This window comes from Grammomys surdaster, unplaced genomic scaffold (assembly GCF_004785775.1).
Source record: "Grammomys surdaster isolate TR1022 unplaced genomic scaffold, NIH_TR_1.0 136, whole genome shotgun sequence".
NCBI lineage: Eukaryota > Metazoa > Chordata > Mammalia > Rodentia > Muridae > Grammomys > Grammomys surdaster.
In genome coordinates this window covers 5,224,525-5,238,160 of record NW_021604594.1, presented here as the reverse complement: position 1 = coordinate 5,238,160, position 13,636 = coordinate 5,224,525, and the positions used below count along the sequence as shown (strand labels likewise).

Sequence of the window (13,636 nt, the reverse complement as noted above, 5' to 3'; positions counted from 1 at the left end):
CCTCGTGTCCCGGTGGCGCGGGCGCTAGGGTTATATAGCCGAGTTGCTGATGCTGAGCGCGGGCGGGGCCGTAAGCTGAGCAACGAGCAGGTCCCTGCGCCCCGCAATCGCGCACGCGTCCAGACTGAGCGACTCCCGCCCCCACTCACCCCTCCCCAGAACTCCCCTCCCGCCCCCTTCCACCACCACTCCCCTCACCCCCACAGTACCTCCGCCCCTGCTCCTTCCTCCCCGGCATGCGCCATATGGTCTTCCCGGTCCAGCCAAGAGCCGGGAACCACGTGACCTGCCTATTTGTATGCCGCAGAGCGCTCCATTCCGGCCCCTTTGTGGCCAGAAGAAAGTGGCCCATCTGTCGCCAGTTAGAGACTCTGCGGACCTGTTTTTACCCGCAGGAGAGATTAACCCTTTGTGGCAGCAGAAGACAGAGGACATAGGGGAGGGGTTTGAGGGAGGCGAGCGGGAAAGGTAAAGAAAGCTCACTGAGTCTATGTCCTAGCCTGAAGCCAGCTTTAGCGCAAGAAGGGAGATGGAGGTGAACCAGTAGCAATCCTGGCTACTGAGGTGCGCTGAAGGGTCCTTCCCTTGACAATGGTCTCGGGTGCAGCTTGACTCTCTGTCCTCTCTGAGAGGCCCATCTCTTGGCTTCTACCCCGTGGCGAGGCTTTGCCCATTGCCACCAAAGGGTGGCTGGCTTCTAATCTCCATCACCTCTCCAGGCAATCATATATTTCATATAAAAGCGACCTCATCTGGAAACGCAGCCTTGATTAGTTCTCAACCTTCCTGACTAGAGCATTCTCTCTCATCCTTTGCAAGTCTGAAATTTTATACTCTACACTTGCACACTCCAAATGTAAACCTAACTGTCACCTGCTCCTACACCGGAGACTTCACTAAGAGTCTTCAAATCTAACCCGTAGAATTTTGTGTCTAAAGCTAGTTTTTGACAGCAGACTTTGGCTCCATTGGTCTTCAGATGCTCCTGTAGTAATGAATGACCTCACCTAGCCCGTCTAGGGAATGCTAAGATTAAACACCCCTGCACCAGAGGTTGGAATTTCATCTCTGACACAGACCATAATCTCAATCACATCTTTCCTTGAGCCCCTGGTGCTCAATCTCTGGCTTTGGAATTCTGGATCAGAAGAAGCTCAAAGAGAAGCTGGAATAAGACTTGATGCAATGTGTCATTTTCCTTTCTGGGAACTCTCCATTTTGAGTCAAGTAAATTCTATTGTGGAAGAGCCTTATCTATTCTTAAAAAAGGAGCCTTTACTTTCTCCATCTGAACAAGACATGTTTCAGAAGGATGCTCCTCCGTCCCTCTAGCCTCCCAAAAAAAGTGCCGGAGGAAGAGAAATGGCTGGCTGTCCTTCTCTTTCCAGTTCCTCTTCTAATTCTTCATTAAGTTCTTACCCTCTTCAGCCTCTTTGCAATGAATGCAACCTACTTGAATTGCTTATGTAAAGGCAATTGCCCTTGAGTTTGCAAACAGTGTCAGGGTTGAGTGGCTGGAGCCGGGATACATCTGGAAAAGGGGAGGGGAAGAGGGTTCTAAGGAGATCCTGAGCATGTGTAAGGTATTGAAAATAACCTTCCAGATCCAGAACAAAACTATAAAGAAAAGCAAGGCATTGTGGGGGTTCTTTGGTAGCCTCAAATATGGCACCAATTTTCCTGGGAGTCACAAAATAAACTGTCTGGAGTTTTGCTTTTTCTTTGTTCTGTCAACTAGCAAAGAGCAGAGCAAGGAAGGAGCACCATCCTTGCACTTACTCTAGGTGCTGAGTTTAAAGCCCTGGAGCCTCAGAAAAACCTCGAAGTTTAAGCACAGTGGAGGCAGATTTAATGGGTCCGCCCTTCTAGGAAGAGCTGGCATATCCTGGTTCAGTGAAGTGTAACTCAGTGTAACTGGCTCTCACCTCTCCATTTTAAGGGACACTACAGGAGATTTATTGCGATGTGGTGATGTGGTGGAAGTTATGGCTCAGGGGATCTGATGGACCAGGGAGTTGTGAAAGAAAAAACTACACCTGGATATTCCTGGGACTTGAAGTAAGATCGCTCCTTCCTTGAGCTTCTGTGCTCGCTGCATTCTAATGTGGCCCTGATTCCAAGTCTGAGTCATAAATATCAAGGCTCACAGCGAATGCCCTCTGAGCTCCCGGGAAGCAGTGGTTGCTTAATAAGGATGGGGGTTAAGTATTTTTGGTTTGTGAAAGTATGTGTGTGTTGGGTGATGGCACAAGACTGCGAGGCCACCTTGATCTGCACCCAGCTGGAACGCAGAACCCTCTGTGGTGGAGTCCGGCTCTGGGGCCCATGACCCTGGAGGGCTGCCTTGTTCCTATGCGCTGGTGGGTCTGCTGGGATGGTGGCTATTTCTCAGTTCTCTCAGCTTGCCTGGCGGGTGACCGAACTTCCCCAACTTTGGCCCCACCGGGCTCCCTAGGCAGCCGGGCGGCACGCGAGCTGCACGCGCAGGCAACAAAAGCTGCTTTTCATGACTCAGTGCCCTCGAGCAATGCCCTAAATCTGCCACCCCGCCGGGCTCTAGTCCCCAGCCGGCACTGGACCTGCGTCGGGGCCGTTACAGCCGCAGCCCTGGAGCCAGGGAAGCAGAGGCCTAGGGAGGGATGGGGGAGGAGAGAGGACAGAGGAGTGTGGCCCGGCCGTGGGGCAGGGGCGCATTCACAGAGCTAAGATAAAGAGCTGGGTCGTGGCCTGCAGCGTCCCGGGTGGTGACCTGTTTTTCTCAGAAACAGATGCTTACTTTCCATGAAAGGACCCAGTGTGTCAGTGGCTGCCCTACCGACTCGGATCGGATCGTCTCCCAAGCCTCTTCCTACAGAGCCTGGAGTCAGGAAGCCTGGCCTGGGCATGATCAACCCCCCAGGAGCCCATTGGTACCCAGGATAGCGGAGTTCTTGGAGACCTTGGGGTGCAGTGGAGAACTAAAGCCCCCTCTTAGGAGCGAGTAACTGCAAGACACTTAGAAGGCAAGAGAATGCTGGTTCGGATAAGACACTGGGGTGGCTCCAGCTTTGCTTCTCCGCCTCTTGGGAGGCGGTTGAACTCCCGGGTCCCGGCCAGAAGCTGGAATTGCCCCGACTAGACAGACAGGCGACAGGAGAGAGCCAGGAGCAAAAGAGACGCTATTAAAATGCCTCGCTATCGCCCGGAGCGCAAAACCCGTTCTCCCCAAATCTCCTGGGCTTGCGGCATAATCTTAATTAAGATAATTGATTCATATTGCACCTGCGAGAACAGAAAAAAATTGATTCCAACCCCCAACTCCACAAATTGCTTAAAGCTATTGGATGGAGGACGATGAGGCTGTGATTTGGGGAGTGATTTAGTGCAGGGCTTCCCCAGCTTGGCCTGCCCGGGCCCTTTTATTTATTATTTACGTTCTCTAGATCCCGCTGGGGCCTTAGTGGCTCCCCTACTGGCGCCCACAGACCTCAAGAGAATACACCTCTGCCTCCCTGTCAGAATTAAGGGGCTTCCTTTAAATCCGTTCAGCATTCAGAATCAACAACATAAAAATAAACGCTACCAGAGCACCTTGCCAGACAGTGCTCTCAGGCACGTTTGTTGTCAGAGAGCCTGCGTGTGTAAATGTGTTAAAGTGAGATTGTGGTTGAGTGTTCAAGGGTGTGAATCTGAGTGTGAACATACGATCACGTGTGGGACTGTATGATCGTGGATCTATGATTATGTGCGTGGTTGTTGATGCATGTTCCACATCTGAGATTATAAATGTGTATATTGGTACTGTGTATGTTGTGGGTAGGGGCTGTATACTCAAGGGTTTCACTTCTTGTAAAGGCAAGAATCCCGTGTTTGCCACACTTTGCCATAATGGAAGGAGAGAGAGAGAGAGAGAGAGAGAGAGAGAGAGAGAGAGAGAGAGAGAGAGAGAAATCGAGATCCATTGTAGCTAGGTGTAGCTTCAGGAGTGAAGGGCCAGCTAGGCACACAGGATACCCTTAACAATGGCTGACACCATGGGAGAAATAGTCAAACAAGGTTCGAAAGGCAGAATAGAAGAACACTAGCCAGCCAGCCTCAGAGTTCAGGCAGCAGCACTAGGGAAAAAACTTCCTGAGAGAATCAGCACCGTGGACAACGCCTACCCCGTGGCTTCTAAAACTGCTTTCAGAACTGTGAACCCTATCTAGTCTTCTTTTTTTTTTCCCCCTAATGTCTTTCTTTTGCCAAATCACTAGTCACCTTTAGTCTGAGAGCCTCTCACTACTGCTTCTAGTTAACGACCTTAACAGAATAAGTTTCCTGGAAACCTAGATATTCTGATGTGAACCTGGGAATGATTAAACAAATTTCAACCAATATATCTGAAACAGACTGAATACTTTTCAAACAAACAAACAAAGCCACTATTCTAGCATTTTCACCTATTTGCCACTGGGCTTTTTTGGTGATTATAAAATGCCTCTAGAAATGTTTTAATTCTATTTTACAAAGGATTTAAATACTTGTCTATCACAAGTATCCAATAGATTCTCCTGCTGTTTTGTATCATAAATGACTTCTATTTATGATAATATATATTATTATAAATGTGAAGTAAGCCTACAGAAGCAAAATTGTATTATTTTTTCAGATTTGATGCTCCACAAAGATTTAAATACTCCATTGGTACACATGATTATTCTATAATGTGCTGGAAAACACATTAGAATTTCTATTAGAGTTTCGATTAGGGGAAGAGCAAGCACCTTAAACCAAAACACTAGTGTTTAAGAAATGTGCAACAGAGTTAGATTGGGAATGATCAAAGAAATATGGAAATAAAAGAAGAGAAGCCCAGTCTCTTCAGAAGCAGATTGCACGCCAGTCAGGACATATACTTACTGGTTTTATTTCCAAATATGACTAACAAACAAACTCTTCATCGGGTGTTACTCAGACACCATTGTCATTGAAAGGCATATTTATTTTTGATTCAAGAATTCACCCCTAGAGTCTCACTTTCTTTAAATAAAGTATCTCCATTCATTCTTTAAAAGATGCATTTCCACTTCAATTAAATATTGATAATTTGACCTTTTGTATCTTTAACTCATCAAAGTGGGAAAATTCCAAATGTAGAACTTGGAGTTAGGCCCTGGTGGGTCTTTCCACTTGAATAGACACTGAGATTAAAGGAGCCAAACTTCCTCTTTCACTGCTCTCTCCTTGCGCTAATTGCTTATGCAAAAATGCAGATTTGTATTAATTAGTAACTCCACTGATTAGTTCTGTGGTATTTTCACATAATAAATCATGCTGCAGACATGAATTTTGGCACATCACCCAATTGTGGCTCCGGCTGTAATACAGATTTCCTATTAAAATTAAATCTCTGACTGAATCTACCTTTCTGGTGCAGGTACCATGAGCAGCCACCTGCTGGGAGCACCTGCCATGGGAAGTTATTTTTACCCAGTGACAAGCCACTTTGAGGCCCCAACAGAACAATCTGATTACAAAGTAAGGCTCTAATAATAAACAAATAGTTATAGGCAAGCAGACATAACACAAATACGACTTCACATTAGTCATTTGGCCCACAACAATGTCATAACAGAGAATCTAATTGTATTAGATGGCGTTTTTTTTTTAAACAATGTTCCAAGTTATTGATAAACACCTCTGTTTTGATCCTGTGAGCACACTGGTTCTTTCTGAGATGGTCTGAAGTTCTCCAGTGTCACAACTTATAGCCCCTGGTTTATCCTCTTCTTGAACAGGCAAGTTAGTACTGAAAAATTAAAACATAACAGCACTTGGAAGAATATGAATATCAAATTCTCAGAGGGATTTGGCCACAATTAAGATGATAATCTTAGCATGGAGTGGGGAGTTGTTAGGGCAGGCACCCACAGTTGCCTCCTCTGCCTTGGTTGCTCTGAGCTTCAACGTGCTCCCTTTCCTTCCCCTTGAAAGCTGTTTCATTTGAAGAGGCAGCTCATACAGTGTTGCCAAGACAGTGAATGAGACCCATGCATTTCCTGTGCTCCCCACCCTTCCCATACCCTGGCTTTCTTGCCACTGGCAACACTTTCCTCAAGACCTTTCAGGTGCTTTCTCTCACCTCCCTGTGCCTACTGCTCCCTGACTATCTATCTACATGTACTGTCCGTCAAAACAAGTCACAAATCCACGTGTCTTAAGTGGTTGAGAAAGAGGATGAGTAATGTTTAATCTGATGCTCCTATCTTGAATCATGAAGTATAAAAATGAATAAATATTTAAGTTTGACCTTCAGACATTAATAAAGACATTTAGGGAGCTACTCTTTGGATGGAAATGGAGACTCAGTTCTCCATCCCAGTAGCACTGTGCTGCTACAGCATCTCTGTCTATTTTTAAGACATGTCCTTGGGCTGTTGGCAGTGTAGTCGGGGTGAAAGTGAGTAGCTTGTAAGTAGATTCACCCTTAGCTATCTTTTACTAACTCTTTTACATGCTGTGTCAGGGTAAAAGAGAAAAATTCATGTATCTGTTGTCTGTAAGTCATTGATCTTTGAGTTGAAGACTCTTAAAAGTGATTGTTATCAAAACTTGAGAGATAAGAAAATAGTTTTAACTCAGGTAATTCCAATGTATTTTTCATCTTTTTTAAATTCACTCTTAATTCATATGGCTTTCCAAGAACAAAACTAATAATTTCTAATGGGAAAAGTCATCCTAGATTTTCATGTTCTCTCTTAATGTTGGAGGATATTAACTACATAGAAACCTGGGGCTGGTGGCTTTAGTTAGAGCATTTGGTTTTGATTTTCAGTTTGCTTTGTATTTTCTCATCACCTCTCTGAAGCTGCTTCTTCTATAGTTGTCTTAGTCACTGTCCTATTGCTGCCAGAAGACATGATGACCAAGGCAACTTATAAAATGAAGTGTTTGCTTGGTATCTTGCTTATAGTCCCAGAAGATGAGTTTACACCATCATTTCAGGAGGTATGGCAAAAGACAGGCATGCCACTGTAGCAATAGTCAAGAGTTTACATCTGGATCCATACCTTTGAGTCAGGAGCAGGGGTACCAGAGTTGAGAGAAGGAGATTGATGTGGGATTTTTGAGGCCTCAAAGCCTACTTCTAGAAACATACTTTCTCCATCAGGGCTATGACTCCTACTCCTTCTAAATAGTCCACCAACTGAATACCAAGCATTCAAAAATATGAATCTATGGTGGGGCTATTCTCATTCAAACCAACACACTAGGTAACAAGCACTCTTCGAAATCTATATGAGTGCCAGGCACTGTGTTGTGAGGTGTGTGTGTAGAGGGAGGTCAGAAGACTATAGAAGCAGGCAATAGAGTTTTTAATAAAGACTTTCTGTTCATTGAATTGGGTTCATTCACAAGTGAGTCTTTGCTGACCAGCTAGAAGTGTGTACAGAAAAGAAAAGTAAACTGCACCGGGGTGTTAAGAATAGAAGATAAAGAAACCTGGCCTAAATTAGTGTAGGAAGGCCACTCAGGAAGAGGAGCTTCATGAAAGTGAGATGGGTATGCCTGGGGACTGTTCTTGGGTGCGAGAGTGGGGTCTTCTAGTTAGTCAGAAGAAAACATGAAAGGCCTCACATAAGGATATCATCCTTAGTGCCAAGAGGAAGTTGAATAACAGTGGAAAGAAGTGAGGTATACACTAAGCAGACGAAGTTCTGAGCCTGTTTCCCCAAAAGAGTTTTGATTGGGGAATAGGGTGTGATGGAGACGTGGGACGATTCCTGTCTGCAGAAAGACTGTTCGAACTGAAGTGCTGATTGCTGATTACAGTATTGGTTGATTGGTTATCGCAGTTTTCCTTTGTGGAGTTTGGCCAACACTGCTGCACAGGAGGTCAACCAAGGCAGAGGACATAGCTCAGAACATTCAGGAAGATTACCCTAAAACTATATAGCCAGTTTTGTACCAAGTATCCAAATGGATTTAAAATGAATAAAATAACACTATTATTTTAATCTTGAATGAATGTTATTTGTCTCCTCAGAAATTACGTGTTAAATCAATAACTCATTCAGGAGTTATCATTACTTTGCAAGGTAGGAAACATAACAACAGCCACCCATGTCAGTTCAGTATTTAAAATAGATGAGAGCTGGCAGAAGGCAAGGAGTTGTGATTCCTGCTTTCCACACTTCACTTTTATCAGGGACAGGGAGGATGATTGACTGCTTGTCAATAAAGAGTGGCTTCTGGAAGGTGTAGTTTTCATATAAACATTTGTGAGACATTCCATTCTGAAGGAGAAAGAAAACATGTTCTTCTGAGGGTCAAATGCGATTCATTGATGTGGCTATAGAGTTCTCTAAGGAGGAGTGGGAATGTCTCAATTCTGCTCAGAAGGCTTTGTACAGAGATGTCATGTTGGAGAATTACAACAACCTGGTTTCTGTGGGTGTTGCACTTTCAAAACCAGAGGTAATCATCTGTCTTGAACAAAATAAAGAGCCCTGAATAGTTGATCAAGAGAAAACAGAAGGAAGAGAACAAGGCCATAAAGGAGAAGGCATTCAGATAGCCAGAGCATTTACCAGGTCACCAAATACTCAAGCTCACCAAAGCATCCATAAAGGAGAAAAACATTACAAATGTAATGAATGTGGAGACTGTTTCACCTGTTCCTCAAGGCTTAAAGTTCACCACAGAAACCATACTGGAAACAAACCTTACAAACATAATGAATGTGGAAGATCCTTCACTAATTCCTCAAGCCTTATTGTTCACCATTGAATCCATACAGGAGACAAACCCTACAAATGTAATAAGTGTGGTAAATCATTTACACAGTCCAGACATCTTCATGTTCACTACAGAATTCATACAGGAAACAAACCATACAAATGCAATGAGTGTGGGAAGTCCTTTGCCCGTTCTTCAAATCTTAAAGATCACCATAGTATCCATACTGGAGACAAACCTTACAAATGTAGTGAATGCAAGAAGTCTTTCAGCAGTTCCTCAAGACTTAGAGTTCACCACAGAATCCATACAGGAGACAAACCTTACAAATGTAATAAGTGTGGCAAATTATTTGCAAAGTCCTCACAACTTCATGTCCACTACAGAATTCATACTGGTGAGAAACCTTACAAATGTAGTGAATGTGGGAAATCCTTCACCAGTTCTTCAAGTCTTAGAGATCATCACAGCATCCATACTAGAGACAAACCTCACAAATAGTAATAAATATGGTAAATCAGCACACACACCTTTTCATTCAGTGTAGATTTCACAGTGGAGAAAACCCTTACAAGTGTAATGAATGTGGAAAATCCTTCATTCATTCTTCAACTCTCAGAGTTCACCAGAGAATCCATGTAGTAGACAGACCATAGAAATATAATAAGTGTGATAAATAATTTACATGGTTCTCACGTCTTCAAGCTTACTGCAGAATCCATTCTAGAGGTCAACCCTACAAATGTAAATAATGTGGCAAATCTTTTATCTGGTGTTAATCTCTCAAAGGTCATCAAAGAATCCATATTGGAAAACATTCTTATAGATGTCATGAATGCAGGAAATCCTATACCTGCTCCTCAAATTTTCAGTCTCAACAGAGAATCTGTACAGGAGACAAACCTGAAAAATGTGGTAATAGTGGACATTTATTTCCAAAGTCCTCAACTCTTCAGCATCATCAGTAGAATCCATCCTGGAGACAAACCTTTCAAATATAGTGAATGTTGCAAATCCTTTACCTTGTCCTCAAATCTTCATCTTGACCTCAGAATACGTACTGCAAAAAATCATTACCAATGTAAGGAATGTGGAAAATCCTACACTCAGAAATCATATTTGCAAACCAAATTTAGCATGCACACCAGAGGGAAACCTTACAAATGTAAATAATATGGCAAATCATTTATTACAAACTCTATCCTTAGACCACAAACAAGATCCATGCAAGAGACTAAGATGATAGGTCATTAAACTTCTAGTATTCATACAGAATTCTGTTATTTACAACGAGAAATGTATTTGTAATAATTTACATAATATTGAAACCTTACTCATTATTGGAGAACAACCACAGAAAAACCCTATATTTCATTGAGAATTGCAAACATTTTACCCCAAACACAGCTTATATTCATATTAAGTATTTATTTGGAAGAAAAATGAAAAAAATGTTCACCCAGTAGTAATCTGACATCATTAATTAATCATGGTGTAGAATTTATGTTCTAACATATTAAGGAAATAGTATTTTAAAATGTAAGGATTAAATTGAGGATAATATTCATTACTATCCTAATCAAAACCAGTTGCCTAGTGTTCTGTATATTTAAGTAGGGTAGAATATTGACATTTGTGAGATAAATTTTATGTGAAGATTATTGTTTTGTTAGTCTTTGAGCTTTTTATAGGGTATATATTATAGGTAATTTTAAAACTCAATCTCATCCCTTCTTTGTCAGAATTATCAATAAATATGTTACTACTGTCTTCTCTTAAAAAAAATAATAGATGAGAGCTCTGGCGATTTATATTTAACAGCTGAACAAAAACCTGCCTGAGGCCAGTTCAGTAATATGCTCTGAGCCTCCTAAATCCTTAGTGAAGATGTGATACCCAAGCCTAGATCAGCTAAACCCAAAGCAGGTGTCCTTAAGCTGCTATATTGCAATGGGACAGGATCTATTTATGTTTGTAAAACATTTTTCAGGCTTGTTTCTAGAAGTTAATCTTAAGCTTGATGGTTTTGGTCATCCTGAAAATAACAAAAACCTAGGATGTCAATTGCTGTGTCTTTCTGTAGGTAAGCCTGAGGAGTTGGTAACCAACATTTTAGGCCATTATATCTTCCCAGGTTTTATTGTCAATTAATTTATGATTAGATTAATCAGTTTGAAGAGATAATGCAGATTAGTTATTTTGTATCTCTGCATTAGTCTTTCTCACTGTTTAGGAATTTACAAAAATTTGTTCTCCTATACAAATTCAAATTGTTTTGGCCCAAATTGTATCTGGCTTAGAACATTCTTCAGTAAGATAGATGGCCAACAAAAAACTAACACAAAAGTTTTTGGAGATGTTTTGTCTCATAATGCCTTGTTTGAACATTTGCTAAGCCTTACTTGTCTTTTGCTATATTTTATCATTTCTGAGTTTGTGTTTTTATAGGTTGTGTGTGTATGTGGGTGTTTGTATGTGTATGTTTTTCATGCTTTTTCTTTCTATTTTTCTGAGAGAGGGAACAAGAGAGAGAGAGAGAGACAGAGAGAATGAGTTGCGGTAGATGGGGAAGATCTGGGAGGAGACAAGGGAGGTGAAACTGTGATCAATACTGTATAAAATCATACTCAATAAAATGACAAAAATTAAAAACAGAAGTCGTTAGGATTTTTCTTTGTTTTGTTTAGAAAACTAGATCTTGCTTAATTATAATCCAGACCTTGTTTCTAGGCATTTTCATCCCCTAAATACTGACAAAGCAATGTGTTTTCAACTGAAATAGGGAGACAATGGAGGGAAATGAAGTGTTTGGCCCTTCTTTATCACTATCATTAATTTATTGCTAATCTTAGATTCATACAACAAAGTTATCTATCTCAGAAAGCCCACGGAATGTAGCCTTTTACTCACAATGTTGATTAAGTGTCAGTATTTCTTGCTGCACATATACACTTATCTTAGTGTACACATGATCACAGTCCTTGCATTAGATATTCGAGTTACTATTATCCTGGTATATATGAGGAAATAACCTATCCAAAACACATCTAGAAAGGAGATCTTTTTTAAAAAATGTGGTGTGTGTGTGTGTGTGTGTGTGTGTGTGTGTGTGTGTGTGTGTGTAGTGCATTAGTGTTTATATGGGCACATACATACCATACACTCATGTGGAGATCAAAGGGCAATCTCAGATGTGCTGGCCCTCACCTTCCTTCTTGAGACAGAATCTCTTCTGTTGTTCCTCTCTGCTTCTACCAGGCTAGCTAGTCTGTGAGCTTCTGAGTATCCCCCTGTCCTGCCTCTATCACTACAGGGAGTGCTGGAATTACAGATCATGTACTTTGACATCTGGCTTTAGCTATGCTTTGACAATCCAAACTTGGGTCCTATACTTGTGTGGCAATTCCTATACTCAGTGAGCCATTAACCCAGCACAAGAGTAAAGCTATTTAAAAATCTTTCATTCTATTCAGTTGAATACCTATTTAACAAGAATGGGCAATAAGCCAAGGCATGCCAGTGCATGTGTGAAACTGAAGCATCTTGGGTAGGGGCAGGAGGATCACAAGACCAACCTGAGACACATAATAAAATGTTTCCAAAAATGATAATTAGAAATAACACATATTTTGAGGAACTTTGTGACCTACCATTTTCAGGATCTATACTTCTTGTAGCACCACTCAGTCTTACACTGTCAGCCTGTTGTACACAATCATACAAAGTATAAGCTGGACTTTCTGTCTGTCATTAATGCTTCAGATTAGTTACTCATGTCACACTCTAATGCTGTCCTTGCTTGCTTTTCTATAATAAAGACAGGAAAGTTAAGAAAAGCAGTAAATGTAAAGCGTTGCCTGGACTCTATAGAGGTGGCAAACATTTTACTATCACAAACACTACACTTTAACTTACAACCAAGTTGCACAGAGAGTCAGAGGACAGATTTATTTGGCTGTCACAAAGCAGAGCATAAAGTCCTTAAGACAGCCAATGCAATGCTGGCTTTCGGTTTTGTTAGCTGCCTGACTCGAGCAAAGGCAGATACTTTCTTAACAGCCTAGTTTTAGGATATAGTTTTGAACATCATATTTGGAACTTAGAGCTAGATTCTACTTTTACTTTTATGGACATTTCTGTGAAGTACCTATGCCCACCATGAAATCTATCTGTACGGATTCCACATGGTGCTAATTATAGTATCTACAAGTCATAATACCCCACTGCCTTTAAAATGGAGCAGAAGTGTGATGACAACAGAATAGTCAGAACACAAGACTATGTGATCAACTGACTGACAAAGTGGGATGCAGTTTGGAGATATTAAAGGGGGAGATGACAAAAACCTGTGACATCCAAAAGTGGATTAATTGATCAGCTTAAACTTATGGTCATCTGAAATGAAGTGCCACACTGAACGTAGTGCACAGAAATGCTTCAATCGACTATTATAGAAATGCAAGGAGCATAAAGGGAAAGAGTGTTGGGTCTGTCTCTTTACCTGCTTTGAGTAACTTCAAGTGGAAATATGAATAGTTCAAAGCACGGGGTTGGGGAGGCACATAGGAAAGACTTCTCCAAGGGAAGCGCAAATTTTCTTCAGAGCTGATACAGTCTGCTCACAGACACAGACTGTTGAGTTGCAATGCAGTTTGCTGGTGCTCAAACCAGTCTCCAGATCAGCAGGATCAGTCACAATTGGGAGTTTATTGAAAACAAAATTCTTGACCTTCATTCCAGAGTTCTGGAAATAGAAGCACTGGGGTGAGACTCTGTAACTCATCTTTTTGGAAGCCCTCCATGTGGCTGCGCTGCTTGCTCTCTGTGTTAGTTACTTTTATGTTGCTGTGATAAAACACCAGGACATAAGATAACCTAAAAACAAAAGAAGTGGTTTTGGCTTTATGTTCCAGAGGGATAATAGTCCATTATGACA

At 41.7% G+C, this 13,636-nt stretch overlaps 1 pseudogene; it reads left to right on the top strand.

Annotated features, from left to right (window-relative positions):
- The first annotated feature begins 8,295 nt into the window (after positions 1–8,295).
- Positions 8,296–9,873, top strand: LOC114617423 (annotated as a pseudogene).
- Positions 9,874–13,636: the final 3,763 nt, after the last annotated feature.